This window comes from Drosophila innubila (genome assembly GCF_004354385.1).
Source record: "Drosophila innubila isolate TH190305 chromosome 2L unlocalized genomic scaffold, UK_Dinn_1.0 4_B_2L, whole genome shotgun sequence".
Lineage (NCBI taxonomy): Eukaryota > Metazoa > Arthropoda > Insecta > Diptera > Drosophilidae > Drosophila > Drosophila innubila.
This window is the reverse complement of record NW_022995372.1, coordinates 15209989-15223212: the sequence shown is the minus strand read 5'-3', so window position 1 is coordinate 15223212 and position 13224 is coordinate 15209989.

Here is a 13224-nt window from a genome sequence, read left to right as displayed (position 1 = left end):
ATCTGTATCTGGTATTGCAGTTCGTATCTGCCCCATTGCTATTGGGTTAATTCGTATCGGAGCAATCGATCGTGCGATTTGCTTTGGCAAATATGCGAAAGAAAAACATTCAATTTGGAATGTTTGCAATTGTATTGTAGCATCTAACCTGAAGATTGTCCAAGATCTTTTTTTTTGCTTGAGTAGGCGTGTTGCTTAATCATCGTTATGAAATTAATTTTTTTTGCTAACTATTTGAAAGGGTTGATTGGTTATCCCATGGAACTTACATATAACTTTTGCATGAAATATTTTCTGTGATACATATATATATATATATATATAAGAAAATTGTGAGTTGTAGAGAAAGCACGAATTTACTTAGATTTTATTTATATTATTCAAGGCTACAAGCCGGTTCTGAACCAAACCTCCCTAAACCGGTTCGGCTCGTGTTTTTAAGCAGCCTGAGCCTGATCATGAACCAAACCCTGAAAGTTATTTACCCTGCGAACCCGAACCTTAACCGAACCTTTTTCCTTATTAAAGGGTTTGGTTCGAAATAAAAATAATTACATACATTTTATGCTTTTCTAATATTACTTAACTATCTGAGACTTCGGTTAAAAATAGGTCAGATTAAAACCTTTAAATAAATTACGAAACTTAGTAAAGTCCTATTATTTTTCAAAATTTAATTGGTCAAGAAAAAATGCAATCAATAAAAATATATTTTTGAAAACCTTAGGTTCAGGGGGCACATAAACCGGTTCGCGAACAGAACCCAAGGCTTGGTCTATGGTTCGAACCGCCGAACCGAATCTTTATTTAAATGTTTGTGGCTTGCAGCCTTGATATTATTTATTTAATTTAGCAAGGGTATTGCAATTCCTGTAAAGCCTTTTCAAATTCTTCCAAGGCTCTGTTCGCGTGTTGTGCATCATTTGGCAGTCAGAGTCGCGTCGCGCTTGCAGCTAATTCGATTTGCTTTTTTTCCTCAATTTTTTTGTGTTTGTACCATCAACTGCAAAAAACGATCGAGAGATGTGCGTTTTTTTTTGCTCTCTGTGGCATGGTTTGGTTCGACTTCAGACAAACATATGTTGCATTAATTGTTCATGTTGCTCAAAAGCAACTCATGTTCAATGAGTTTTATTGCTGCTCAACACACAAACAACAACAGGAACAACAACAGCAACAGCAACAGCAGAGGAAATAAATGAAAAGAAAAATTGCAAACAAAACATTTTTCATTACGTGATATTTAAGCATGCCACTCTGCAGGAGAAGTAAGTTTAGAGGGTCGAGGGTAGAGTAAGATGCTCAGCTCAGCATAAGTGGCGACAGCCGGCAAAGTGCCATGTATACAATAACTACAACTACAACTACAACTACAACTCCCAATACAACTAAAACTGAGAGAGGATTGTTTAGGGTCGTCGCCAAACCATAAGGATCGACATCGCCTCGTCTGCATTCCCACACGCGATCCCAATCGCAGTCGTAGTCAATCGCCTAGCCCGTCTTTGGAGCTGCGAATGAAAAACCCGAAGAAGATTCAAACGTATTTATCAGCTCAGCTCAGCTTCGCTCCACTAAGCTCCGCTCAGCTCAGCACATGACCTCAGTCGTGAATCGCGACTCAATTACAATTTATTAAAAGCCGCACAACTGATTTATAACCAGAGTCCCCGAGTGTATACGAGTAGACCCTTTTTCCTGGCCAATGTTAACGTGTCTGGCCATTGACGTTTTGTTGCTCCGTTGGTTGTTCGCCTGTCATGCTGGTGGGGGCAAATTGGCGGCTTATTTGTGTGGAAATTGCCGGCAAACAAAAGAGAAGCTTTAAAGAGGAGCTTTAAGAATATGGCGCTGGGGCGCTGGTGGTGACAGTTCCTTGTCAGCAAGTTACACGGACCGAAGGAGTTACACACACACATACTTATTGATGATGATCTATGTATCTAGCTGCATCGGTTATGTGTTTATAGAGTGCAAGATCTGTAAGTAAAGAAGAAGTTTTCTATCCCCAATACCATGAACACTCATTAGTCATTGCATCTGAAGTCATTTTTGGGTTTGAAGTATATTGTCCTAAATAAATAAATTATTAACGATTGAAATAGATCATAAAGTCAGTAACAATTAAAATAATATAAGATTTAATAAATTGAATTGCAGAAAAAATCTGTATATTAAATCTTTCAATTTCAATATTAAATTAGTTATTGGAGTTCAAAGTTTAAAATGTTTTTTTTTCTCTAAAATATTTAAAAATATAATCCAGGCGTAAAATAAAATCCATTGAAAAAAATTTGTTTCTTAAATCTAGATATTAAATCAATCGGTTAATAGAGTTGTAGAAGTTTTGGGTTCTCAATTTCAATTCTAAAATTTTTTTCGTTTCAAAATAACATTAGAACCACAGGAAAAATTTCATAAAATTTGCAATAAATGATACGATTAATAGAAGAATTGAGGGAAATTCAAAAGAACATCTGTATAAATTTTTAGCCTCTATCTGTATCGCATTGATCCTTAGGGTTATCCATGTCCTCAATTGCAATGCAATTCGATGTAACTGGTTGTAGTCGAAAAGAAATCCGCTCAGCACAAGAGAAACCGCTTACAATATGCTATGTCAGCTTTTGTTCATAATTCTCCCTTTTGACAATGATTATGCCCGCAGAAGGAAAAGTAACAAAGAATTATAAAAAACATATTTTGCGTCCATTATTTCATAAATCCTCGAGAATCCCGGCGCTTCTGTGGCGGCATCGACCCCGATTCTACTTATATGTATATGTGAAAAGAAAAAGAAAAAACGATTCTAATGCATTGAGGCGAACAAGTTTTGCAATGCGGTTTCCCTTGCAACTATGGATAAAAAAAGGACCTATACTTGTATAGGTCTTATGAATGTAGCAACAACATGCAACAACTTGGAGTACTCGTACTCGTACTCATATTTGGAATTAGGCTTACATATGTCGAGGGCGCGGAAATTGCGGTTTGATTTCGTTGTGTAACTGGTGCAAGCTACTTTGAGAGTAGAGGTCCTGGCAGCTGACGTTACCCCGGGGTAATTACAACAATCTGCCCATAACATGACCAAAAAGGCAAGTGTGAGCCAGACTCTGGGCCAGAAACAGTAACAGAGACAGAGACAGAGTCTGATGGCTGTTCAAGTGGAAGTGGAACTGCCAGCAGTAGTTACCTCGTTCTCTCTCTGGTTCTCTCTCTCTCTTTCTCTGTCTGCAAAGGACATCTGATATTATTTCGCTAATTCGATACTTTTATTTCGTGAAACGGGCCAGCACACAATCAATAGCACTTTTCTTGTCTTTTGTGTTTTACTTTTTATAATAATTTTTTTTCTTTTTGCATTTCTTACATATTCTTAACACCCTGTAAGCATTGAAAAGGGTATAAGCTCTTTGAAAAATGCTCACGTAGATTGTCTATATTTTTTTGACACTTTCTTTCCTTCTGTCAGAATATTTCAGCTAAAAAATTATATACATTTTCTCATTCGCTGTATCCAGAATTTAGATGTTCGATTTTTTCTAGTTCACCATGCTAAAAAAAATAATAAAAAGAATACCTACATTTGTACAGGGTATTTCCCTGTCCAGAATCCTCGTCTAGAGCACTGCTACTTGTGCATAATACGGTTTGGCGGGTTGCTTATAGAGCAACCTTTGATTATACTTAATAATTTCCTGAAAAATAAACATAAATTTTGTGTGAATGCAATATGATCCGTTATTTATTTGCATTATCTTCTCAGTCCTCTGCAGTCTTCTTTACTGTCTGCGGGCTGTTCGTGTCCGAGAAATGCACAAAGTGCCCCCTGTCCCCTTTGCGCCCCTCTGGGTTGTCGCTCCTTTAAAATATTACCGTTATGTGACCAGACCACACATTATGTTAATTTTTTGGCGCGCTCATTGAGCAGGTTCTGTGATTTATACATGAGGTCTGGACACAGGTGACAACAGCTGTCAATTGCTGCCAGAGAATTAAAGCAATCGGCAACAGTTGCTGAGCATATTATTTTTTTTCCAATTTTTTTTTTGATTTATTTGTAAAAAATCTGAATCTGAGCGCATTCTCTCTTCCGGATGATGTGCCTGGCGAGCCAAGCAAACCACAACTTGTGCACGTTTCTTGTTTCAGTTCCCCCAACATTTGCCTAGATATGTATGTACATAGAGCCCCGTGTTTAATTTCACAGCAGCTTCAGTGCCCGCACAAACATAAGCACAATATCCATATCCTTATCCTTCTTGCTTAGCCTCTGGCAAGCAATGGGAAGATGCGAGGGAGAGAGGTAGAAAGGAGGCGGCTTGGAGTGGGCCGTGCCAGGAAAAAGAAAAGAAATGTTAAATTTCTTATGGGAAGTATGAATTACGGGCACTTTTTCCGCCTGTGCTCCTGTTTCTGCTTCTTGGAATGGATGTGGCCTTTCTGGGTCTTTGTTTTGTGAATTTAACAATGTATGTGCGCACTTACTTATATATATGAAATGTATATGACTTTATGTGGCGAAGTCTTATGAGAATGAATACTGTGCATGCCCCCATACAGGGTGATGTTGCAAAGCAATCTTGAGATTCTTAGCAGCAAAGAGATTTTTTCTTAACATGTTATATTATTGCATTTTCGCTGGGTAAATTTTTAATAATGTATATTTTAATATATATATATATATGTTTATATTAATTTTTAAAATTTTCTAAACTAAATTGATTTGAGTGAAGTCTTCAAAAATTTTTTATATTGCTTTATTGAACAAAGTACATTTGTTCAAGAGTCGCAAACTATTAGGACGGTAACTAAAACCATAACATACCAATTTATTTCAATAATATATATTTATGTTATCATATTAAAATTATAATTTTAAGTTTTATTTGTTTTCAAATTTTTTACGTGGATTCTGCATGGTAAAAAAAAACAATTCACGTCTTTATTTACGTATTTTTATATTTAACTTATCATTTAAATTTTGATTTTTTTTAAAATCATTTACCTTCCATATCACATTTTAAACTGTATATATTTCAGTTCTTTATTTAGTCTGTTTCCATTCTTACGTATCAATAATAAATGCGCCTGTATGAAATTCGCCTTATTCTTATACACATACGCATACATACACAGATTTAGACACACTCCCACACCCGTATTCACATATACATCGCTGAGCAAGTTTTTGTTTGAGTAAAATAAACGCCATATTGTAGACATTGTTAAGGTTTTTGAAAATTTTATAATTAATTTTCTGGTTAACATGTTTTTCATACATATGTGTAAATATGCGCAAAATCCATACAATACTAGCGAATTTACCACTCTGCAAATGTATGTGTGCATGTAGATGTGTGTGTGAGCGTGTGTGTGTGTATACTTGTCATAGTTGTTGCTATTGCTTTTGCTTCGCAAAGTTCAGGAAGTGTGTTTACAAAGAAAAGCCTTTTGTACAAGTATCAGATTCCTGTGCTGATTACAGAAGCACAACCCGACGAAAGGGGAAGAGTTCAGAGTGCACCCCCATGCCTAGGCATTTCCAGTTTCCCAACATACACACTAAATGTGTGTGTGTGTGCGAGGAATATTTATTAAAAATTTAAACATTATAAATGATTGTATGTTCATATCCTGTGTGTGCTGAGATCTTAAGCAAAATCGTTGAGGCAAACGCAGCCAAATGTCTTGTGTCTTGTGGCGCCATGACTGGACGATTTGGAGTCGCGATATTAACCATTAAGGCATTAAAGTCGGAACAACAACAGCAACAGCAACAGCAACAACAACAACAACAACAACAACAACAATGAGAAACCCAAGGAAAATCCTGTACATACGTTCGCATCTTGTAAGTTTTCAACGTCATTTACTTCGATTCAATTCAATTTGAAATTCAAACTCTTTTTGTGGTGAGTGGTGAGGGGACAAGGGATTGCATGAGATTGAGACTGAGTGACATGACCATGACGATAGGTAGCCAAATTGCTGTGTCATGCCGCCGCTTTTAGTGACTGCACCAAATGGCAAAGTCGCCGAAGATGTTTCGGTTTCGGTTTCGGTTCTTTCTTTTTATTATTATGCATCGATTTCATCGGACAATACTCGTAATCCTAACTCTACTTGGCTTCCACATAGTTACATATATTCTCCCGTTGTTTATCCTTTTTTTGTTGTTTTTTTTTATTAACACTACAGTGGGTCTTTTACTTCTGCTTTTTATGGCCGTCATGCCAAGTGATCCATCTTAATTCGTACAACATTCGTCATCAGTTTTAGAAATTCTATTGTGCAAGTCAACTTTTTGTTCGAGTTTTCCTTTTTTTTTGATTGTGCATTTTAATTTGTCAGTGCTATGTGGAAATGTGTTGCATAGAATTGAGCGCTCTGGCAGCTGTACTCAGATCTGATCGATGACGATTTTATTTGCCAGGATATATAAACTTCCGAGTACGTGATGGATGGCGACAGAAGGGATTTCTGTAATCTATTTAATGCAAATGAAAAGTTTGACGCATTTTAAAGTAGGGCAAAGAAAGTATGTAATATATATCCTGTGACCAAGTCTACACAGGGTGCATTAAAATTAATTATGTATGATTTCTACAGCCAAAGTCTTTCACTCCGGCAGACTGACTATAAAAATATAATCTAAATTTTATGATATAGATAAATTCTAATTCTAATGCATTTACATTTACTTTAATGAATCTCATTACGTATTTAATGAGATTGTGGAAATAATCATAATACTTTGGATAATTTGTTTATATTTCACATTTCACCTTCAAAGGCTTTTTGCGACAAGCGAATGATAATATTCTGATTATGATATTAAACATGGAAAGTAATATAAAATATATGCAACAAAAATATCCCGCTGTCTTGATTTGAAAACCAGAAACCTTCGGCCAACACATCACTTCATTTTTATTATTTTGATTTGATTTGATTTCATCACATACCAGATGCAGTACAATATTTGCTGAGATTTCCTGGTCCTGTGCTTCAAGGAAATTAGTATGCAACCCTTTTGCCGATGTTGAAAATAAAACGGGAATGTCAAACGCGGTTTAGCGATACGTCATCGTGATTTGGCAAATTTGACAGCCGATAACACCGAGAGAAAAGAAGCCGAGATGAGCATTAAAATGAAATAAACAGAGAGCAAGGGTGAAGGCAAGAAAGAGGTGAATGTTTGCTTAATTTTCGCATAAATTGTTCAACGTTTTTGTGTTGTACTCGTGCATTCAAAAGGTTGTCTTCTAACAGCAGCTGAGATGACAATGATTACATGTAAAGGAATATCAACAGCATCAACTGAAACGACAACAACAACAACAACAACAACAGCAACATCATCGACAACAACAACCACTTCGACACTTTGACATAAACACAATCTCTCATCATTGGTTGCGTGTCACGCACAGATTTCTCATTTGGTCGCAAAACGAACTGCCAACTGTCAAATTGTTGTTGATAAGATGTGCGTGTGTAACAGTTGTATAAATTGAATGCAAAAGGACCACTACAAATACACAGTCTCAGTAGAAGTCCAAGTCCCAGTCCAAGTTCCATGTTGTCTTTTGTCCAGCAAATAACAAAAATTAAATTATCAGTGGCTGGTGCATCAGGCTTAATTCGTTTTGGCGCTGTACGCGTGCGCACGCAATTTCCCAAGAGTGCGCCCAAGACCAGGGCCTCCAAGACCCCACGCAGGGATCCAAACACAAGCGACTGACATAATCGTGATATATTGACACGCCAGCAATATCCTTCTTCTTTCCCAAGGCAAGCAAAGTTAGGACCATTTTCAAATGCAATAGAAATGCGGATTGAATTATGTTCTACATGCTAAGGATTAAGTACATATTTTAAGCAGGTAAGATTGACAATTGCATTTAACTATAAATTTTGTGTAAGTCATTTTAAATAAACATAATTTTAAGTTGAAATTTGCTGAAGAAATATTTTAAGAAGCTTGAATTACAATTAAAAAGTTATTAACTAAAATTGTTTAATAGCAATTTTGGATTTTTGAAAATTAAACAATTTAATTCTCAAGTTTTCACTTCTAATCGACTCCTTATATTATAATTAGTATAAATTTGATTCTGAGACGCTAACATTTTTTTTTGTCAAATATTAAATATTAAAGTCAGAGGCTTGACCAACTTCAAACTGTCAAAGCTTTGTTAAAACAGGATCGATTTTGAAAGCTTAGGATGAAAATTTAGCAGGTTGATTAAGTTAGTTAAGAATATTTTCATAAATTAATTTTATGGGTTTAAAAATACATTTTGATTAGGGTTGATTTTGTTTAGATGGATAAATGAGTGCAAATATCGAATAAAAAATCATTCACTTCAGAAATATTGACAAGCAATAATAGTATAGAATCATTCGATTTGGAAATGTTTACAAACGCAATTGAAATACTCGTAGCATCGTCAAATACCAGGCGACGTTTTACGAGTGTTTATTTGTACATCTAAACATCTAAACGGTTCCGGATATCCCAAAGCAAACATCGCCAACACACGCTGGGTGGCAGTCGTGGCGTTTTGGATCGTTTTTGATTTTAATGATACACGGGCAAGTATTTTTTGAGTTATTGTACAGGGCCGTCGTAGTGTGTAATAAAATCTCACCCAGTCTCGATACTGATATACGTACGTATGTATGTGTGTATTCATCGGGATGCATGTAGTTTTATTGTTTTTCCGTCGATTTAATTAAAGCCAGAGCAAAGCGTACCGCCAGCGACGTTGTTACTTGGACAATTTACTTGGCGTTTATTTGTTTGTTTTAGGCGCGTCGTCATCAGTCTAATCCTCCCACCTCACACCTCCCACCTCCTGACGCCTAGCCCTCAACATCAGTTCATCGTTCAGTGTTTCAGTTGCAGTCAGATATTGTAGTTGCTCTTAATCTCTCAAGTCATTTCACACGTTTTCTTGTGTTATATGTGTATGGTATATATTCTGTATCGTGCCGTTTTTAGTGTGGTAATTAAAAGTTGTAAATGTTTATGCTCATTCTTTTGGTGACCACAAGTCTAGGGCAATCCAAATTGCGCATACACTGACTGATTGCAGGGGAGCATCGGAGTTGCGACTGTTTACGTTGTATTAAAGTGTAACAAAGAATAAATAAATTATTGCTAAAACTGCACACGATGTCCATTTGGATTTTGATACCCTATAAAATTTAGAATCGGTATTAAAACTGGCAGAATTTAATATTAGTAGTATAGGCTTACATCAAATTAAGTGTTCCATGCTCGGCAAACCAAAAATAAATCGAGTACAGAATGTATCGATTAATAGTTTATCCATAATTAAATGTCCATCTAAATATTTTAAAAATGCATTCATTTAAATATATGTATATACATTGTATAGTGGATCGATTTATAGCTCAGCTATAACTAAATAATAGGTGCAAAGGAGTTATCAAAGTGATTAAGTTAACTCCAAAAGTAGTTTATCCACGATACTCCAAAGATATTCACCTGTTATACAAGTATTCCTTTTATACGTAATCCATAAACTGCAGTATACGTTTCTTCATTAATTCCACGTGTTTATTTGTTTAAACTAACCTTTTATGGCGCAGTGGCGCTAGAAAAAGCTGCGGACATTACACACACACATGGTGGGGTAAATGTGAGAGAGAGTATTACATACACACACACACACACCCACACATACACAGCTTGTGTATCCACATCATAGGGCATCGCTGCCACTGCCGACAGCTAATTGAATTTAATTGGCGTGAAAAATCTGTAGAAAAATAAACAAAACTTTTAGTTTTTAAAATTGAACTTCTTGTTCATTTTCTTTTTTCATTGTTGTTGTTGTTGTTGCATAATTTTATGAGTTGTTTATTTCGTTTAGCAACAATAACTTTAACTTGTGCCAGACCACCATTTATGGCACATTTTTACTGTCGCTTGTAAATGAATAAAATAAAATAACGAGAAACAATAACAAAGTTAAAATAATTGTGGTCAGAAACCACGATTTGGGCGTTAAAAATCTATAAGCGAATGCGAGGCCAACTCTGCACGGTGCCAGTGAGATTTCATTTTTGGCGCCACTTGTCGAAACTTAACTAACGTCCAGACAGGTATCGTCATTGGGCCACTAGACTTAAATCATTCTGTGTGACAACCCGCTGAAAATTGTACGAAAACGAACAGTAACATCTCAATTCACGGTATCCAAATGATCAACTTAAAGACGAAGACGAACTGCGTCCATTTAACGATGCACTGCATCTTCGGTTGCTGCCAGTTGACTTATGGGTTTCAAATGCCAGGAGCAAGGCGAATACAACCATAAAGTCGCGTGGTTTATTTAAAATTAACAAAGCAATAAAAATGCAGACCAAAGGCATGCAAAACAATAACAAAGAATAAAAAAAGGCACCCAGTGAGCGAAGCATTGTGAAATAAAATGAGAAGCTGCCAAAAGAAAAGAAAAGAGAAGAAAAGACTTCATGTTGCGTTTTTCCATCTTGAACACATTATAAATATTAAAAGTAGTTTATTCTTTGCGATTCCTTCTTATCAGGAAACTTGAATGCATTTCAAATATAAAGAGGATATTTTAGAGTGTGCTAATTTTTCTGTTTGATATAACATTATCTTCTAAAGTGTACTTATAATTCGATTTTTTTTTTTTAACCTGCGCACAGTGACTGAATGATTTTTAATCTTAGAGACTTTAATTGCTTTAAAATTCTAGAGTGATTTAAATTTTAGTTTAGTTTCAAATAACTTTTTATTTTATTTGTATTCTTTCCATTTTGAATCAAAATAAAATAAAATGTTATTTGAAATTAAACAATTGAAATTTTTGAAATTAAAAATTATAAAATAAAAATGATGTGTTGATTTTAACAAAAAACTTGAAAAATAATTGTAAATTTAATTTTGTATAATAAAAATTAGTTTTTAAATAAATATGTATTTTTTCATCGACAAATAAGAGTTAAAATTAGCTTCAATTTATTTGCGATTCTTGTTCAAGCAGATAACAGATATTATATGTTAGGTTTTTTGATAAAGAGCACTTTAAAAACAGACTTATTAAATTGAGCTTTTTAAAAATTTTAGTTGAACATCTTGAGTATCAAAGATGGTATAAAAAATTTGGTAGTATTGTTAATCCACCAACATTTCTATGGAAATCTCTATTGATATTGACAGTGCCGCAGCTGATATGATATATCAGTAGTAGCCACAAGCCAGAGTTAGCCAAGTTGACCAGATTCAGTTAGCCAGCCATGTACTCCATGCATCTCTTATCGTCATCGTGAGCATCGACAAAGCAAAACAATGCAACGCGCAATCAGCGACACTTCATCGGCCACCGAATAAAAAAAAAAAAGATGCAGAAAACAAAAGGATACACAGAGCGTAATGAGGGCGAAAATATCTTTATTTAAAGAGGTAGCTTGCCCAGAGGTTGCTTGCCTTCCACAGAAGAAGGTAGGAGCATGGAGTATGGTGTAAGGAGTAAGGAGAAGTACGGAGTAGCATAAGCAACATATTTGTCATTCGCATGGGGCGCAGGCGCAGGCTGGCAATAATCGCAGAGCAAATATCATGCAGAGATCTTGTTGTCCCACTACGACCAATGCGGCTTAATTAGATGAGGCGACAAGCTGCCAGGAGACTTGCAGTCGCAAGTCAGAGTCAGAGTCGAAGTTTAAGTTGGAGTGGAGTTGGAGTCGGAGTGGAGCTAGGAGCAGCCACGATCGGTGATACTTTCGAAGGAATATGGCACACAGCTGAGATCTTAGACTGTAGACTAAGTTTGGCGTTGGCTACTGTTAAAACAATACCATGTTTACAAGTTGTAGGCATGCATATGTACTCGTAGCTAGTCTGTAGATAAGTTTCTTTCTTTTACCCTTCGACTCGCAGGCGTACTCGTACTCGTACTAAGGGTCTTGGCGTCAACTTGGTTTCGGGTGTGAGCTACTTTGGGAGCTTGGGAAGCAGCTACCATCCTCGATTGCCACTAATGGCATATTTTGCATTCCAAAAGGGCATTGCGCCAATTGCAAATAATTTTAGACTGTAGTTTGCTTAATAAGATCACGATTTACAAATAAACAGCAGAGACTAGACCACAACTGGCTTCTGATTTAGTTGAATATGGATAAAGTCTACGAGTTCTATGCTAAATTAATGAAGAACGTAAAAGCTTATAGTTATAATAAAATTATAATTTATCGAGCCCCAAAAGCGATTAAAAATGGTTAATGTTAAAAAAATTTTTTTAACGATTTTTGACTGAAAGTATTGTTCGACACAATATAGTTTATAATAATGTTATTATTTTAAGCGTTGGAAGTTATAAAAAAGAAGTAAAAAAACACCTTATTAAATGCTTTTATTTAATTTTATTATTTTGCATTAAAATAAAAAAAAAACAACACCTTAATGAAACATTTCAAGTAAATTCTAAAAATTAAAGGTCTAATATTCTTTCAGTAATTATTAATAAAATGAATATTATTGTTTTGCACGACATAGCATTATTTTGATTTTAAAATGCTGTTCGAAGTGTGTTGTGAAGTAAATTGTTGAAAATTTCTTTTTTTGCATAGTGTATACAAAAGTCCTTGTGTCATTGCCTCGTTTCGCAGAAACAATAACTTAATTTAGTTGTCTTACATCGTGTCGATGCCAACCGTCGGACAGTCCGACAGTCCACAGCCCAAGAGCCATGGTCCAGAAGGCGAATTCAATTGGTTGCCAATCGCCCTCTTACTTACCTACGTACTACCAGTACGACATACTCAAAAGACGGGTGGTATGTCAGTGTTGGCTTTTGCCTAAGACTTTGGGCTTTAACAGACAGAAAAAACTACGCATATGGAGCTCAGAGCACAGTCCGACTATCGAACGTAGCGCCAATTATACAAACGAAAACAAGCAAAAGCCCAGCCGACGCGAAGCAGACCGAAATCTGTAAATCTGCAAAGGAAAATAAGTAAAAAAGCCTTATGCAAAAAATACTCGACTACGAAATACCCTGGTTCAGTTTCTTACGTACTTAGATACTTGTCATGAGTGCCAAATATACATTTTCTTTTAATTTGCTTAATGTTAAAATTAATATTAACCTATTTTTCGATAAAATTATGAAATAATTATTTTTAATAATTTAATTTTTTTATTAAAAAATCATAAAT